This window comes from Spea bombifrons, chromosome 11, assembly GCF_027358695.1.
Source record: "Spea bombifrons isolate aSpeBom1 chromosome 11, aSpeBom1.2.pri, whole genome shotgun sequence".
Taxonomy (NCBI): Eukaryota; Metazoa; Chordata; class Amphibia; order Anura; family Pelobatidae; genus Spea; species Spea bombifrons.
In genome coordinates, this window is record NC_071097.1 from 8,255,988 (window position 1) to 8,273,508 (window position 17,521).

The following is a 17,521-nucleotide window of genomic DNA, read 5'->3' on the forward strand; positions in this document are numbered from 1 at the left end:
GCATATTGGAGACTATTTTGTGTGGATTCTCAACTGGATGATTACCCGGCCATACATTATGAATTAAATCTCAGGAAATTTCTTTGGAATATTTTGTTCTTTATACTTAATGTGTAACGTACCAGGTGTGTGCAGATGGGGGGGTTCTGTGGTTAGAAGTCAAAAAGGTAGTGTACCTTTTTCGTTATTTGCACATCTCCATCTAGATTTGTTAAAGCACATTGGAAACTTCTGCAGATTTTGAATTGATATAATTATTTTTAGACCATTTAGGGCATTTGCAATATTGGATTTTATTTTGTTTGGTCTGCCCTTTAAAAAAAAAAATGCTCTAAAACCCCTAGTTGCCCATAACATCTAGCCTAATAACTCTGGGTCCTGCATACAATAACTGTGGAGCTGCAATATTATTAATTGTCACCTCTGCAAAGAAAAGATGGTAATCTTTGGTTACTTTCCAGTTCACCAGGGGGGATTATTCAGCAAAAGGAAAGTTGTATTTCAGCTTCTTGACTTAAGTATACATTATGATGGTCCAGGCCCAGTAAGTTTATGTAAATCATCTTTTATTTCAAAGTGACTTAAAAAAAACACAATAGGAAAGGGAGTAAAAACAAATAGTTGTTGGTATAACGATTATGAACAAATACAGAGTGATGAGATTCGCAAAATGAGGCACGTGTTCAACTCAGTATAAAATCAAAAGGCAAATTGTTGGCAAAAACAAAGGAATACAGCACCGTGGAGCATCATGGATCATTTATTAAAGAGAGAGCTGGCGCAAACTGCTGTCCGCCGAATCTCCCGCCACCACAATTACATTAAAAAAAGGGGGGGGCGAAGAGGGAAGGGAAAAGGGGGATAAATAAAGAAGAAGGGGGGACATAAAGGGAGTCAAGAACAAAGACTGAGGTAAAATGAAGAGGGCAAAAGAAGAGGGGGAGTAGCACAGGTATCAAGAGAAAAAGGGCCGGCAGATGTGGGAATCTGCCAATTAATCTCTAAGGAGAGCCTTCAACACCGCAGAGGATTGGAAGGCCAACCAATTTGCCTACATCCTCGTGTACGTTTCCATCCTATAAGATGACACGTGGATCAGTTCTTCCAACGCTCTCGTCTCCTCCCCCCCAGGCCACCCAATGGTGCAAGAAAGGGACTTCAGGATAGTGGGATTAGACAGCAAGCAGCATTAAGGTGATGCATGATTGAGCGTTTCATAGTCCTCAGGGATCTTTCAGAATGAAGGTGTCCAAAGTATGGAGAAGGCGGGACAGTTTGTCCAGTCACCTCCTCCACACAGCCAAAAACTCCCAACCAGAAGGGTTGGAGCCTGCTACAGCTCCACCAAATGTGCAGGTAAGTTCCAAGCTCCATACCACATCTCCAAAAATTCAGGTGTCCTATACCACATTGTTAACAACTTGTATGCAGTTTCTTAAGTTTCCGATACAATAGAGCATTTGTGTGGCGAGATACAAACCCTTTCCCATTGAGGATCAGAAAGAGGTTCTCTGAGAGCCTCCTTTCCAAGAGCCCATAATAGGGGGAACTGTGGTATCTCCCGCCAGCGACAGACGATACAAAGTGGAAATACCATCCCTGGGCAACAACTCTCGCTTAGTAAGCTGCTCGAAGGGAGTTAAATCCCTTGTGAAGTTATGTTTACCCGGAAGTGAAGAAACATAGCTAACAAGTTGGGTGTAATGGAAGCGCCGTAACAAGGAAAACCCAGCGTCAAGGACGGCACGTTCAAATGGGAGAGGAGCATTACCTACCCACACATCCGATAGGGACAAATCAGGAGATATTCCAAGTGAATCAAGAAACTCATTCTCCAACCCCCATGCAAAGTCTTGGTTACCAGCAATGGGAGTCAACGGCGACGGAAAGGAGAGACTTCCACTGATATGTCTCCTGCGCCAGACATCTAGAGTGGCTCGCACAAAGGGGTTTGGGCAGAGCGAAGTTTGAAGAGCTCCAGGCGAAGGCCCAAACTAGCAGATAAGGGAAACGGTGTGGAGAACTGTTCCATCTCCACCCACAGCTTGGAGGCAGGGCGATATCTCCACTCTAGCATACGCAGCAGGTGAGTCGCGCGATAGTAGCCAAGAAAAGCAGGTAAGGCGAGACGTCCCTTTTCCTTCAGACGGGTGAGCACAGCATAGCGGAGCCTGGGGTCCTTCCCCTTCCAGACAAATATTATTATTAAGGCGCAAAGTTCCGTGAAGAACTCCCTTGATATAGAAATAGAGCCCGAAAGAGATATAGCACCCGTGGAAGAACGTTCATCTTGACCACATTTACCCTACTGTGCCAAGACACATGAGGGAAAGCCCCACGTTGCAGGTCACTACGCAGCTGGGTCAGTAATCTAGGGACGTTTTCTTGGAAAACTGTGGATAGATCTCTAGGGACCCATATACCCAAGTATTTAATGCTATCACAACACCATCTGTAGCTTTTTTCCGCAGAGTAGTGGATCCTTACCCTCCTTAGGCAACACTGATATCGTCGCCATCAACGAATGGGGATGCAATTGGTCGCCTTCCCGTATAGCATTAAGGAGTGATGTAAAGGGTGTTTGTAAATGTTCCCAACAGACCCGATAGTATCTATGGGGGAGCCCATCCGGACCTGGGGCCTTACCCGATTCCATAGACTTCATAGCAGTCCAAACTTTCTCGGCAGTGATCTCATGCTCCAGAGCCTCTGCTTGATCCACAGAAAGTTTGTGGCGTACACGAGAAGCTAGGTACTCCCTGATAAGGGAGCCCCTATGATCTCCTGTGCGGTCCCCTTGAAGATTGTATAAAGAGCGATAATACCGGCAGGAGGAGTCTGCAATGTCCATGGGAGAACAAGAGATTAGGTCCTGAGGCGTCTTGGTTCTACTAATATAGATATATTGTTATATATTGTTGCTCGCAAGCCAGCGGCCAGTTTTCTTACCGTGTTCATAGAAAAGGGCCCTAGTGCGTAAAAAGGTCGTTGGATGTTATGATTGAGTAACGTACTTAGACGCAATGACATTAATTCTAGATATGTGCGCTCATCGCATGTTTGTTTATGGAGCGATTCCATAGTCGCAATGCGTTGCATGAGTTCTGAGATCTCCTGAGTTCTCAGACACTTTAAGTGGGGGAAGCTTTACCAATAAAGACCTCCCTGAACTGTGCATTTATGAGCTTCCGAAGTGGAGTAATGTCCCACTTCCGAGCAAACAATTTCCAGAAAGAAGTCCTCCAGGTGATCAGTGATCGCGTGTACCATATCATCATCTGCCAGTAAAGATTTGTTTAGATGCCAAGAGGGTAGGAAGGGCAGGGTCTAGGGAAAAGAGTTGGAGAAACCGGGATCAAAGATGGGGAGCAGAGGAGAGAGCGTAGAAGGGAAAAAAGGGGGATAAGTGGTAAGAGCGGGAAGAAGAGGTGAAGAGCAAGGGAGAGGTCGCCGAACTTTGACCTCAACACGGGGGTCGAGGGGGCAGGAGGACACAAGCAGCGCACGTGAAAGCAGATATCGGGGTGGGCGAGAACTACGAACTACGGTAAAACACCGTATCCAATCGCCCAAAAAACAAATCCCGAACTGCAAGGGGATCAGTGGAAACTCTGAGATGACAGATGAGCAATCAGGAAAAAAAAATAAAGTACACAAGTAAAAAGGGATAATCCACACTACTTCACAGCCATTGCCCACACTTTATAAAGAAAAGACAATAGTGACCATCCATATAACAATGCTAGTGTAAACCCAGAACCCCCCCTCCAAAGAAGAGATAGCGATCTATCCACAACAAAACAGGATCCATTGTCCCACCCTCCCTCTGCGTGACCAGATCCAACTGCAACTAGCAGTAAGTCCATCAATGCACATATGTACACACCTCCAAGAACTAACTAAACAGCCTCCAAAAAAAAAACCCCACCGTCCATTATATATGAAAAGCAAATAAATATAGCCGATGTAGGTGTTCACAACGTAAGGCATGTGTGTACGGTAGTACGATTCACGCAATACAAGCGTTTCCCCCCCACTCAAAAAGTGCCCGAACTTAGGTATATCAGATAAATGAACAGGTAATACTGCAATGAGAAAAACCAAATCGAAGTAGATACCAATAAATATATATAAGCAGCAAATTTAGGAAAAGGCAGCAAGTGTTAAAACTTGAATGATAAAGCATGTACGGGCGACTCTAACATTTGTAAAGTAAGTGCAACATGAGTCCCTCAAAAATTCAGATGGATGCAGCAAAGAGCATGTAGTCTCAGCGTCTCGTTGTTGTCATGGATCACTCACGGTTTCCGCAAAGACATCCAAGATGGCTGCAAAGTTGAACGCTCGCGAACGCTTTACGTGTCTAGCAGAGTTGCACCGTGGTTTCCGCATCAGAGACGTCCCAGGAGGGTGCGAAGTTGAAAATTCGCGAATGCCTCACGTCAGAAAAAATAAATAAAAATGTAAACCCAGTGTGTGCATGTGCGATAAATCATAGCGCTTTACTCCGCGCGATAGTAGGCAATCATAAATAAGTAACAGTGTTAAAAGAAACAAACAAAAAAAATTGAATTATATGTGAGAGGGAACATCGGGCAATATAGCCGCAGGAGCTAAAACGTCAATAGGTGGGATTCTGCAGCGTAGAAAAGTGGCCTCATACATGCCTCACGGTTCCCATGACAGTTGGCGTATGTGAATACCTCGTGCAACTGGTAGGGCAGACGCGAGAGAAAAAAAAAACATGTGTGTGCAAAACATTGGAGTGTGTGTGTGCAAAACATCAGTGTCTCAATGAGAGGAAAAAAAAAAGGAAATCATTTTGTGTAGGTGTGTGCGATGAGCTTCATACTTCACAAGCGTACATGGGGGTCTGCTCCCATCCCCATTATCCCTACGTCTTATTCTCGGACGACCAATCCTCCATGCGTGGTGGTGGGAGCCCACAAGCGCCCACCACCTCCAAGACGTCATGATGTTTTCTCACGAAATACGTAGATCCTTCATAAGTAATAATGAGCTGGAAATGGAACCCCCACCGATATCTGATACCACTGTCCTGCAGGAGTGAAGTGAGTGGCCTCAGCATGCAACAGGCGCAGTGTGATAGAGGACAGGTCTTGAAAAAGTGATAACGATTGGCCCACAAAGTCATAAGTGCGAGAGTCTTTGCATGCGCCATAATTTCTTCTTTCAAAACAAACTCTTGAAAACAGCAAATAACATCTCTAGGGGTCTGCTGATCTGCAACATGGCCGTAGGGCACGATGTGCCCTATCCAGGCGAATAGGGGTGTCACGGCTTAACAGGGTATTGAAGAGCCGTGTTAGTAGGCCCCGCAGGTCTTCAGGGCCTTCTGATTCCCTCAGGCCGCTAACCCTCATATTGTATCGCCTTCCTCTATTCTTGAGGTCTTCCACAGAACGGAGAAGTTCGGCCGCCAGGCCGCTCAGATGTGCTGTGGTCTGTCGCAGATCTGGCATTTATTGCAATGCGAGTGTATGTGCGGAAGAAAGGGTGGAGGAAGAGAAAGGGAAGCTGCAGGAGAGAAGACAGAGACACAGGAAAGGTAAGAAAACATTATGTTTTATGTGTTAGAAGCATGTGTTAGAAGCATGTGTGTGATGGCTCTCTGATGTTGGTACACAATAACTCCTGTCAGTAGTGGGAGTTATTGTATACCACCCTCAGTGCCTGTCTCAGCATAAAGTGATGGGAGCTAAGGTGTACAAAGGCTCGGTAAAGAGCAATGTCACCGAAAAATGTCGGGCACAGTATATAGTGATGATAGTTTTGTGGTACCACTATTAGAGTCTAGCTCGGTATAAAGTGAAGGCAGTTATGCTGTACCACCGTCAATGTCTGGCTCACTATATAGTGATGACAGTAGAATATGGTTATTTACGCTATGCGAGGACCTTTTATGAGCATTACAGGTTGGCTTTGTAATGTTGGGGCATATTAATATTTATACGTACTGCTTCAGGGCGAAGGGATACATGAGCTTTCTTCATTAAATGGTAACCAAACAGGCTAATTCAGGTGATCAGAGAAAAAAACAAAAGAGAATAAAGAACTTTATTATTTCCATTTCAAATTAACCACAAGTCACTTTTTAGTAAATAAATCCCTAGATGCTTTAGGAAGAATTTTTTTTTTACCCAAAAATGAATTGTGAGCAGGAGAATCAAATTTATATCTCAGGTGCCTGTGGGCAGAGAGATTTGGTGTGTTGCTGGACCCCCAAAACCAAACCCCATATACTCCATAACACAGACTCCATGACACACAGGAGTGTGACACAGGAGTGTCAGCCTTCACCCTGACAAACTCCATGATACCAGCTTAATCCGATCATCATTCCTAAAGCTAACATACCTAAATATGTTTTTTCCTAATTTTCCCCACATGTATAGATATTTTTCATACTAAATTATGGCTTATATATATAATTATTATTTGAAAAGAATGCCCTACTTGTCCTGAAAAAAACAATATATATTTTGTGAGGTACTTTTTGTGTGAGCAATCACAGTTGAATAAAGACATTTAGCACAAAGGAAGGATTGTATTACCCGCTGTTGCCTTTTTATAGTTATTTGTGAGTATTCTCTTTTTCATGGTGTCTCCGCATTAAATCTAGAAATGAAAGTTTGTGATAATTCATTGTAAAAATAAAATTTAAATGATTACAGTTAACGCGTCAAAAAATGTAAAACAAAAGCAGGTTATCGATATATCTATCGTACGATGCTGTATGTTCTTTAAAGTGGTTACCGTTATCAAAAATGAATTTGGTCTCCCACAACCCCATAAATAAATTTGCCTGCAATGGTGAGAATTTAGTCCCCGTTATGCTCCCGTTAGTCCCCCTGGAAAAGAAAATAATTACCGGTATTACATAAAATAAGCTATGTACAATTTAAAGTAAATGTCTGCATATCAAATGGATAATATCTTTAAAAATATTGAACTTCTTCTACTCCTTTCTGATGTAGTCCTGAAGAGTAGAGGAAGCTCACATCATATCATAACCAATTTGAAATCTGCTCTCCATTCAAAGATCTTCACACTTTCCAATACATTGTGTTACATATTGTAGACTTGTAAACAGAGATGTTGACATGTTCCAAAGAGTATTATTATTTTTGACCTTATTGAGCATTCTGTAGTATTATCTTTGCAAGACTCACACTGCTAGGGTGTGAACCATCTCCATTTATAGAAATATAAATATAAGTTCTATGATAAGGTTATCATTCATAAATTGATGAGCATCAAGGCTTTTCAAGATACTTTAATAGCCCTTTCCAGATTTATGCAAGCCAACAATTCTTAATCTTGAGTCTTTTCTATCCTTTGTCACATAGTGTGTTCAATATAGGCATTATTATATGTTATTGGTTGTTATTTATTATATGTTATTAGTTGAGGCAGACTTTGTCTATTGTTGTGTCTCCAAGAAGATTACATCAGATTTAATGACCGTTGTATGCAAAAATCTCATATTTGCTCGATTATAAGAGGAGGTTTTTTTTCAGAGCAATGCCAGCTATAATCCCAGATGTCCAGCTAAGGGAATATCTTGACCGATTTGTAGCAATTGAGCACAATATTTCCGAGGCACAACAAGTTGCCTAGAAGGAAGTGTGGCTGGGGAGAGTTTCAAGCCTGAGAGCGGGTAGTGATGGCCAGAGTCTCAGCCTTTCGAGGTCCAGGCAAACGTAGAAGTAAATCATCCCAAAGCATTGGCTTACAACACCTCTGAGGGTAAATCTCTAATAAGAACCACTTCTAGATCACGTGCACCACCTCCCCAATCCAAATGTAACTGGCCCGTCTGAATTTTAAATACGTGCCCCCCTGCCACTTTCACAGCCACCGATCGTCTGGTGTTTTTAGAGGGTAAAATAATGCGAGGCTGGACCAACGTAAGGGTGGCCCATGAGACCGTAAGCCCTGTACAGCCTGCCCATCAATCCAAGCTGTCTGACGATGATGCTGACGGTGGTCACCAGCTGCTGCTTGAACAGGTTCCACCTCGTATAGAATGCTCCAATCTTCCTCTACCATGTCTCGATGGGGTGGTGCGCCTTCCCAGTGATGTTCCTCCTCTGTGTCCCGGTGGAGGCAGTGTGCAGCAGCTCGGAAAGTTGGGTAAACTCCCCAGTTCATAGGTGGCTGACTCCTGTTTAGCGTGCAGCGGTCCTTCATGTGCCCGATTTGACAGCATCTGTAGCACCTGGGTCTGGTTCTTGGAGGCTCGTTACTGGGGTTGAGCCTGTGGGCCCCCCCTTCTGACATCAGGGTGGTTGGAGCTACTAATGGGGGCAGGGGCCATGTGGCTGTTGGTAAGGCTCGCCGGGTATCCTCTGCAGTGGTTGCCCTCAGTGCCCCCATTCGGTATAGGTGCCCTGGTCTCCCTTCATCAAGCTTCAGAACTTCAGGCACTGAGCTTGCGGTGTAATGGAGTACTGTGTGGGCAGCTATTCTTTCACTCATAGATAGCACAGTCCTCATCAGATACAACCCGATACTTTAATATTTGGGAAAACCACAGGGATGGGGTGTAATACAGGAAAAAACTAAATAACATAAGGGATAAAGAGATGGGCTGTCACAGGGACCGACCTGTAACCTAACTGGGTACACCCGTCAGACATTGCTTCCTTCTGCTCATAGCCACCAGGCGAAGACAGCAGGAAACGCAGCTCCTCAGGTACCTCGGTAGCACTGTAGCATAGCAATACAGTACTTTACTGTCCTGACAAGGACAGCACAGAGACTTACTCCAATAACAAGACAGAACTCGTATTGAGGTAAAACAGGAACTGACATTATCGGGAACAGCCCAGATATTTATACAGACAATATAATTGGATTAGGAGTAGATTTGGGCGCCGTCAGTAGCGACTCTAGGAACAATATATGGGGGGCACATAAGATTCCACAGTCAAAACTGAGGGGGGGCACTAATAAGTTATATAAATAAACATATAAAAAAGATGCCGAAATGCCAGTGTATTGCAGTATGCCATGATAAAAAAAACTTTCAAAAGTTTTCCTCACGTATTGCTTCAGACCTAAGAAAGAGAGGACAACGCCTAAAAGCTTTTCTTTATAGTTTACACATAAGTGCAGAGACAGAGTGACAGGCTCACACACTGCCTAGTTGTTGTGAGCAGAGCTGAAGCTAGCTCCTTTTTCGCCTGAGGCAAGAATGGAATATTGCACCCCCTCAGCTATTTTTTTTACAGGGGTTGTTTTATTGACAATGCCTTTACACACACCTGCCCATAAACACACATACACATACCTACCCATAAACACACACATACATTGCCATTACACACAATGCCTTTGCATACACATATACACATACACTATTACACGCTGCCTTTACACATACCTGCCCATAAACATACATACACACATACACTGCCCTTACACGCTGCCTTTACAGATACATATACACATACACTGGCCTTACACACACACCTGCCCACACATAATGCCTTTACACACACCTTATACATAAACACACATATATACATACACAGCCCTTTCACACGACTTCCCATACACACTGCCTTTACACATACATATAGACATACACTGTTCTTACACATACCTGTCCATACACACACACATATTCACTGTCCTTACACAAACCTGTCTATACACATACACTGCCCTCACACACCCCTGCCTTTACACTAACATGTATACACATACACACACCAGTTACAAACACACACATATATAGATATACACTGCCCTTACACCTCTTTCTCCCCATCCAGGGGCGTACCTAAAGAATTTGGTAGATCCTGCATGTGGCACCCCCTCACAAAAAAATTTATGTTGGCAAGAATATTTATTTCACAAATTTGTAAACTGTATGTCAACTGGAAAAAATATAGAAATCTGAAAAATAAATTACCTTATAAATTTAAATAAGTTTAATAAGCCACCTCTGCCCCTGAAACAGCCTGTTTGTGCCACCTCTGCCCCTGAAACAGCCTGGTTGTGCCACCTCTGCCCCTGAAGCAGCCTGGTTGTGCCACCTCTGCCCCTGAAGCAGCCTGGTTGTGCCACCTTTGCCCCTGAAGCAACCTGCCTGCCCATTTTTTTCCCCTAAACACTTAATTCATTCATTCACTCTCCCGCACCCCCTTACCTCTCTTGCAGATCTCACTGGTCCAGGGGCCGGTCGATCACCACTGGCGCCGCGCAGACGTCTACGCGGAGGCATCATCTTCCATCCAGTTGTGGGAGCACGGGTCTGTAATTTTAGACATCTGCTTTAATGCTCCCTAATCATTACGCGCCGGCTATGGCTGCAGAGCGCAGGGGTATGACGTCATATACCCGTGCTTTGCATTATTTGCCGGTGCATAGTGATTAGGAAACACGGAAGTGGAGGTCTGAAGTGGCAGACCCCGTACTCGTTAATGTTGGGCCAGTTAGAGGGAGATTGTGATATATGCCAACCTTTACATGACATACTAGAATCAAGTTTATATTTATAGTGACACAAATCCTTTTAAATCCCATCTGGCATACTATAGGCGTTATATTATGATTTGATTTTTTTGTGGAGGGGATGTTATGTTGATCTCAAGTTTTGTTACATATGCCAACGTCAATAATATGAACCTTATATTTGTTTATGAGAACAATCCAGTTTCTATTCCTTATTTCGACTTGACCTTAAATGTATTAAATGAAAAAGTCTTGACCAGCACTTTTTTTTATAAAACCATCTCAGGAAACACTATTTTACACTCTAAAAGTTGCCATCCCAGCAGTGTAAAAACAACCCCCCAATAAGTGTTCAGCAACATCTTCTGGGTACAGTGATACCATACATGCACAGGTTTGCCAGGTTGTTTGGGACATAAAGGGGCCACATTTGGAAGGTGCTCATCGTTGAAACTGGAATTTTGACATGTGGTCATCCTGCCCCCAGGTTTATTGGAATTTTGAAATTAAATTTCATTTAATTATGTAGTGCCAGCAGATAAATCACATCAATAACAAACTGGTACAAAAAGATAAGAGGACCCTGCTCTTGTCAAGATGTACCCGCCTTAACTAAATTTCCTTTCTTCCAGTCTAAATGCGGGACCACATGTCCTGTACATCGTCCTGTTTATGAATAGGTTTCCAGACAATGGTTTGTATTGGCCCCGAATATATTTTTATAATGCTATCATATCCCTTCTAAGGCGCCATTTGTGTTCCCAGTCCCCCAGTTTATCTAAATCCATCTGCAGCAAAGTACTATCCTGCTCACATTGTATTACTTTACAGAGTTTAGTGTCATCTGCAAACACGCTAACGTTGCTTTCAGTGCCTATTGGTCCAAGAACAGAACCCTGAGGGACACCACTTTTGTCCAGCTTCAAAAAATTAACATTTCTGACTCTCTGTACTCTATCACTAAGCCAATGTTCTACTCAAGAACAAAAATTAACCATCTAGACCAATTTCTTTCAGTTTGAATACTAGCCTATTGTATGGAACCATGTGTTTGTCAAAATCCAAGTAGATTACATCCACCTTGCTACACTTCTACAACACCTTGATCTACACTTCTACTTACTTCCTCGTAGAATGCAATTAAATTAGTTTGACATGGCCTATGTTTCCTAAAACCATGCTGAGTTTTGCTAATAACAATGTTCGTCCCAATGAATTCCTGAATATTATCGCTTAATAGCCCTTCAAATACTTTCCCAGCCACAGAAGTTAAACTCACAGGTTTATAGTTTGCAGGCACAGAGTTTGAACCCTTTTTGAATATAGGAACCACTCCAATCCTCTGGTACAATTCCTGAAAGAAAAGAATCCCGGAAGATTAAAAACAGAGGTTCACTCATTTCCAGACTTAGCTCCTTAAGTACTCGTGGGTGAATACCGTCAGGCCCCAGAGCTTTGTTGACATTAACTTTCTTTGGTTGCTGCAGCACCTTGTCCTGAGTCAGCCAATCACAATTTGTTGCCAAGGTTTAGACATTAATGGCTGGGTGTTGTTATTTTGAGGGGACAGCAAATTTACACTGTTATACAGGCTGTACACTCACTACTTTACATTGTAGCAGAGCGTAATTTCTTCAGTGTTGTCACATGAAAAGATATAATAAAATATTTACATTGTGGGGGGAGTCGGAATAGATCATTACTTGTTATGGTTATAGTTAGTTATTTCATCTCAGCTTCCGGACCTGTTCAAGGGTGGCGATTGAGGCATCAGCGGTTTAGTTCTAGTAATTTGTACTACTTAGTAGTCCTTTTCAGCATGATGTAAAACATGCAAAATGCGTTAAGCGTTTGTCTTCTTTCATTCATGAGGTTTATGGGGGGTTTTTGTTTTGTTATTTTACTATAAAGGACTAAGGACATTAATGAAAATGTATTTATAATGTATACTTTGTGGGCTGAATCCAGAAAGTGCTGGAGTTAATGCACCTTCTTCTGCTCCTCCCTCAGCTCCTGACTTGCCTTTCAATAAGGACCCCCAGCCTGGATTAGCTGCCCTTCAAACCCTAAGGACAACTATGTGTATTGTGTTGTTGTTAGTATCACGCAACACAAACCCAGAAAGTCTCTGCCTTTAACTACTTTGACGGTATTTGTTGGCCTGGCATTTACTACCAATCTTTCTACTGTTGTGAACACCTGCTGTCTAATCCACTGTACAAGCACCTTCCTAAACGCTGCCAAAGTGTGAGCTGGTGTGTGTTGCTCATCCTCACCCTCAGGAGAAAAGACATATACCCCTCCAACCCTTTTCACCCAGTTCTGCCTATCCTTTCAACCTGTATGCCTACACCAGCTGCGGTAACACCCTCCTCCAACACTGGGCTGCCGCTTGCCACCAGCTGCATGCTGTGGGCTAGTGGCGCTCTATATGTACTTCAGCAATGATATACAGGAACAGTACAGTGAGGGCACTACATTGCTGCGGGAGGTGGTTTGACAGTGGAGTTTATAATAGGGAGCTAGGGCCTCGAGCAGCTAACTGAAGGATACTCGTACAATTATGGCAATAAGCTGTCCATACAGCCATGTCAACAAAAAACCCACAAGCTGTTGTAACTATCGATCACAGCCAAAACAAACAAGACTGTCCCTCCACTTCATGTCAGGATCGTATTGACTACTTTCACTTATTCTGTACCCTTCTTCACACAGCCCCTTCCCACTTTTGCTGCTGAAAGAGCACCAAAATGAGTCGTAAGTGTACCAAAATTGACGAATGGTCTAATGGATAACAAGGTTTCTTGTTTGTTCATGTTATTTCATTGGGTCCTTGTTTTCGGAGATTCATACAAATGCATGAATTAGGCAAAATTTTTAAAAATTAAGTTTGTAATCTAAGAATCCTACTGGGAAGTCTATTCCTAGATACCCTATCTTTATACTACCACATACACCACTGTTCAAAAGTGTGGGGTCACTCATGGAAAACAAGGACATTTCTAACTGTGCTAACGTAATGATCAATCAGCTTTTTAAACTTAGATAAAGCTTTTTAAAGTTAGATAAGCTAACACAACAGGCCCTCTTTATGACTATGAAGATATTCCAGTAAAAATCAGCTGTTTCCAGTTACAATCAACATTTCCAACAATGTCTATAATGTATTTATGATCCCTTTGATGTTATTTTAATGGACAAATTTGCTTTTCTTTACAAAACAAGGCCCCTGAACTTTTGAATTGTAGTGTACATTACTTTATACTACTACATGCTTAGACCCTGGTGGAGCTCTCTGGCCTGTAATTAGTTTTTGATGTCCTCAAGCATCCCTTAAAAGTCTCCTGTTGTCAGATCAGGATGCCTTCAACTATTTTCTTAGTTTGGTGCCATTTATATTTTTCAATCTTTGTTGTATATATGAAGTTCATAATAATTGTCACTGTATACCCCCTGAGGCTGGGGACACATGGGGATAGGTTTGAATTTGGTGATTTGGATTCATGGAGAGACTCCTTACCTGCCTGCCCAGTCCCCTCTTACGTCTAAGTCACTCTGTGCTCATTGGGGGAACATGGTGACCGGAAAAAACAGTCTGGTCTGCCCTAACCAGACTTCCATGGAGTAGCCGGCTATGGGGGCTTTACGTGTTCAGGAACACTTCATGCTCCTGACAGTGACCTAGGCGCAAATCCATGGAACTGTGCAGCAACTAGGAACTGCGGCATTGCACGCCGACGTTTGGATGTCTGTTGTCCTACCACATCGCTCTTTTGGGGTTATACTGGGCTCATGGTGAGTCACAACTAGAAGTGGTTATGGAGAGGGAGCTCATTTGGGAAACCCAGTTGTATTACCCATCCTTAGAACCGGAGTTTACCCAGCTGTGGCTCTGAAACTCTGGCCCTGCTATCGTATGTAAAATTCATGGATCAAGAGTAGGTAGAAGGGTTGAACTATGTAACTATTTATGTAGCTACTCAGTCGCAGTACGGGTCTCGTTTACATGTAGTACTGAGAGGGCATATTATATTTTACACCTGCAAAGTCCAAAAACTCTTGCAAATAAATTGAAGACTTAAATCATCAAGTATCAGTCATGTATAACAATTTCTGCCATGACCCCTCAGAACAAAGCAAAAAGCCCAATACTAAATCAAAGCAGCATCTGGACACATTTTCTAGAGAGGGTCACTAGGAACAAATTCTATTGGTAGGCCACACAACTGGAAAGCTATCCGCCATTATGGAAAGAAGCCATGAAAAACACTTCATCAGTCATGTGATATCCCCAACTGGTACAATAGTAAACCAACCAGAAGCCCTTACTTATGTGTTTAGACAATATTACCAGATGTTATACACAGCCAACCCTGGTAACGTATCTGACGGTATAGCTTTTTTTACAAAAGGCCAAAAAGTCTAATTGTCACAGAAACTTACTTAATAAAACCAGGGTTCCCGAATGAGCTCCCTCTCTGTAACCAAAACCGAGTGTTGCCCACCACATGCTTAATGTGCATGGCGATACTGTTCCAATTGTCGGTGGGCATCGCCACGGTTCCTACCCGCCGCACAGTTTCATAAATTTGCGGTTAGGTGCCAAGCAGGGGGATCCGACCAACATTAGGGGTATATAGGGTCCGTGAGCCTTTAATCCTTGGGAAAACCACAGGGATGGGGTGTAACACAGGTAAACAGGTATGGGGCCAAAATAACATAAGGGATAAACAGATGGACTGTCACAACTGGAATAATCATCTAGACAGGATGCTTAGGCAGACCTCTCATACCCCACTCGCTACTAGAACCATATATCATATAATGCATTAGAAGAAATATCACCAATATTTTAAGCAGGGTTAAAAACTGGATTACACATATGCCCCAGGTGGATTTGGACAACCTCAACGAGGCCACAATAGCTATTTTGAAAGCTCTTGCGTCTGCTCTTTGTAGAGTCATGATACTGAAAACGTCATTACGTGTTTTATTCTCCATTGCGCTTATATATATGGGTCAGAAATAAAACGTGCAGTGTTTGAAATATAAGGCAGCATCAGAAGATTATTCTGATCTGTTCCGGGCGGCATCTGGTCATAAGGCAGATTTGAGACACAACTTAAGTCTTATCTGGGCGGGTGAGTATACCATTAAGCAACATATCACCTGAGATGGCTTTACTGGGTATAATTGATCAAAAAACTATAGGGTAAAAAAGGTAAACTATCAATGACAACGAAAAAGAAGGCACCTACCCTCTCCATGTTATGCTATGGAGATGTTGTGACCCATCAGAAAGCACCTACTCTTCCCATGTTATTCTATGATGATTGGCATAGGAAGCCCAGCTTCACCAATATTGCATGTGGTCTCCTGTTTCTAATCCTAAAAAAAACCAAACCTATCTGGACAGACATCCTTTATCCATCTTCACCCACATCCTGTCATGATTACCCCCTCCCTCAAATTGACAGACTTAAAGAGGTCTTTGGCAGGTCTTTCATAGTCCTCAGTCCATGCTCTTCAAGGGGTTTACTGTGCTGTAGTGTTGGCATTATTAAGCTCAAGATCTCCTTCCTACCCCATCGGTACTGCACTTATACTTGGTATTTTCTTTTGCTAACCTGCAAATCAAGTGTCCAGTATCCACAATGCATGCAACCCTGAAAGCTATCAGTGATAAAGGCTTGCCATCTTGCATACCAGCACCTTTAATTTGTAAGCACCACTACATATGTTAAGTGCGAGACATAGGATTTGTAAATGCAAACAAATTGGTGAGTCCGTGTTTCTGCTCACTTTGAATTATTATTATTATATACAGTTGTGCTCAAAAGTTTGCATGCCCTGGCCAAAATTGTGAAATGTTAGCATTGATTTTGAAAATATGACTGATCATGTTAAAAAAAAACAGTCTTTTAATTAAGTTAGCTAGTATTCATATGAAACCATTTATTATCACATAGTTGTTTGGTTCTTTTTAAATCACAATAACACCCAAGTAGTCCTAAAAAAATGGTTTAATTTACACTTTTCGCCAAGGTATGATTGTATGTTTAGACAGTTGCTAATGCAAACCTTCCTAAAACCTTCATTACCAGCAAGACCTGGATTCTTATTATTTCTCCATCTACAGAGTACATGGCAAGGGTGCTGTCTGTTTGGTTTTTGTTCATTAGTACACTGCACTCCTGCTTATGAACCCTACCTTTCTGTACACTGACTTGACAAATGAAATAAAAAGAAAAAGACATACCATCAGCAATTACTATCTTAATTATGTATGAAGTTTTCCCCACCTCATAGAAGATGCCTTGCTGCGGCAGGCAAAGCTTTTGAAATTGAAATGTAAATTTAAATACGGTTTGTTACCTAAGTATATGGGACTTTTTCTGTACAAAAACACTCTTAAATCTGCCTGATTTAAAATTAATATTAATTGATCAGTCAGTAGACATTATTAGGAGAGTTTTGTTCAGTGCTAAACATTTCTATTAATGTTGTAACTAATCTATAGTAAGCCAGAAGTAATTTTTTTTTAAAAAAATTTAAACTTTTAGATATTTCCACTATTGTCGTTCTTTACCCCTATAATATTTCCTCAGCAATTGCAAAAAATCTATACGAAATGGACCAATGATTGATTCCCCCGGCTTCTGCAAAGCTTGAACATGCGTTTTAACAGACAGACAATCTATTTTAAAGCTGTGGCGGGGCTATTGTTGTCTGGACAATCTTTGAATAGTAACAATGACCGATGTAAAAGAGTCTGGGAGGCAATGCTTCATTGGTGCTGGAGGGCACAGTATAATATTGAGAATAGGATGCCAGACTGAGCCCAGCTTATTGAAAATTTGCAACTGGCCTTTCAAAGTCTCCAGCAGCTGAAAGGAGAGTGTGGGGGAGGCAAATTACAGAAGCTCTGCAGGAAGACTAGCAGAATGTTTAAAGTCCATCATAGCAAGCATGTATATGCTTAAGTGAGAATGCGTCTTATTTACACAGTGGTTTGCAAGGCTTTATGGGTAAAAGA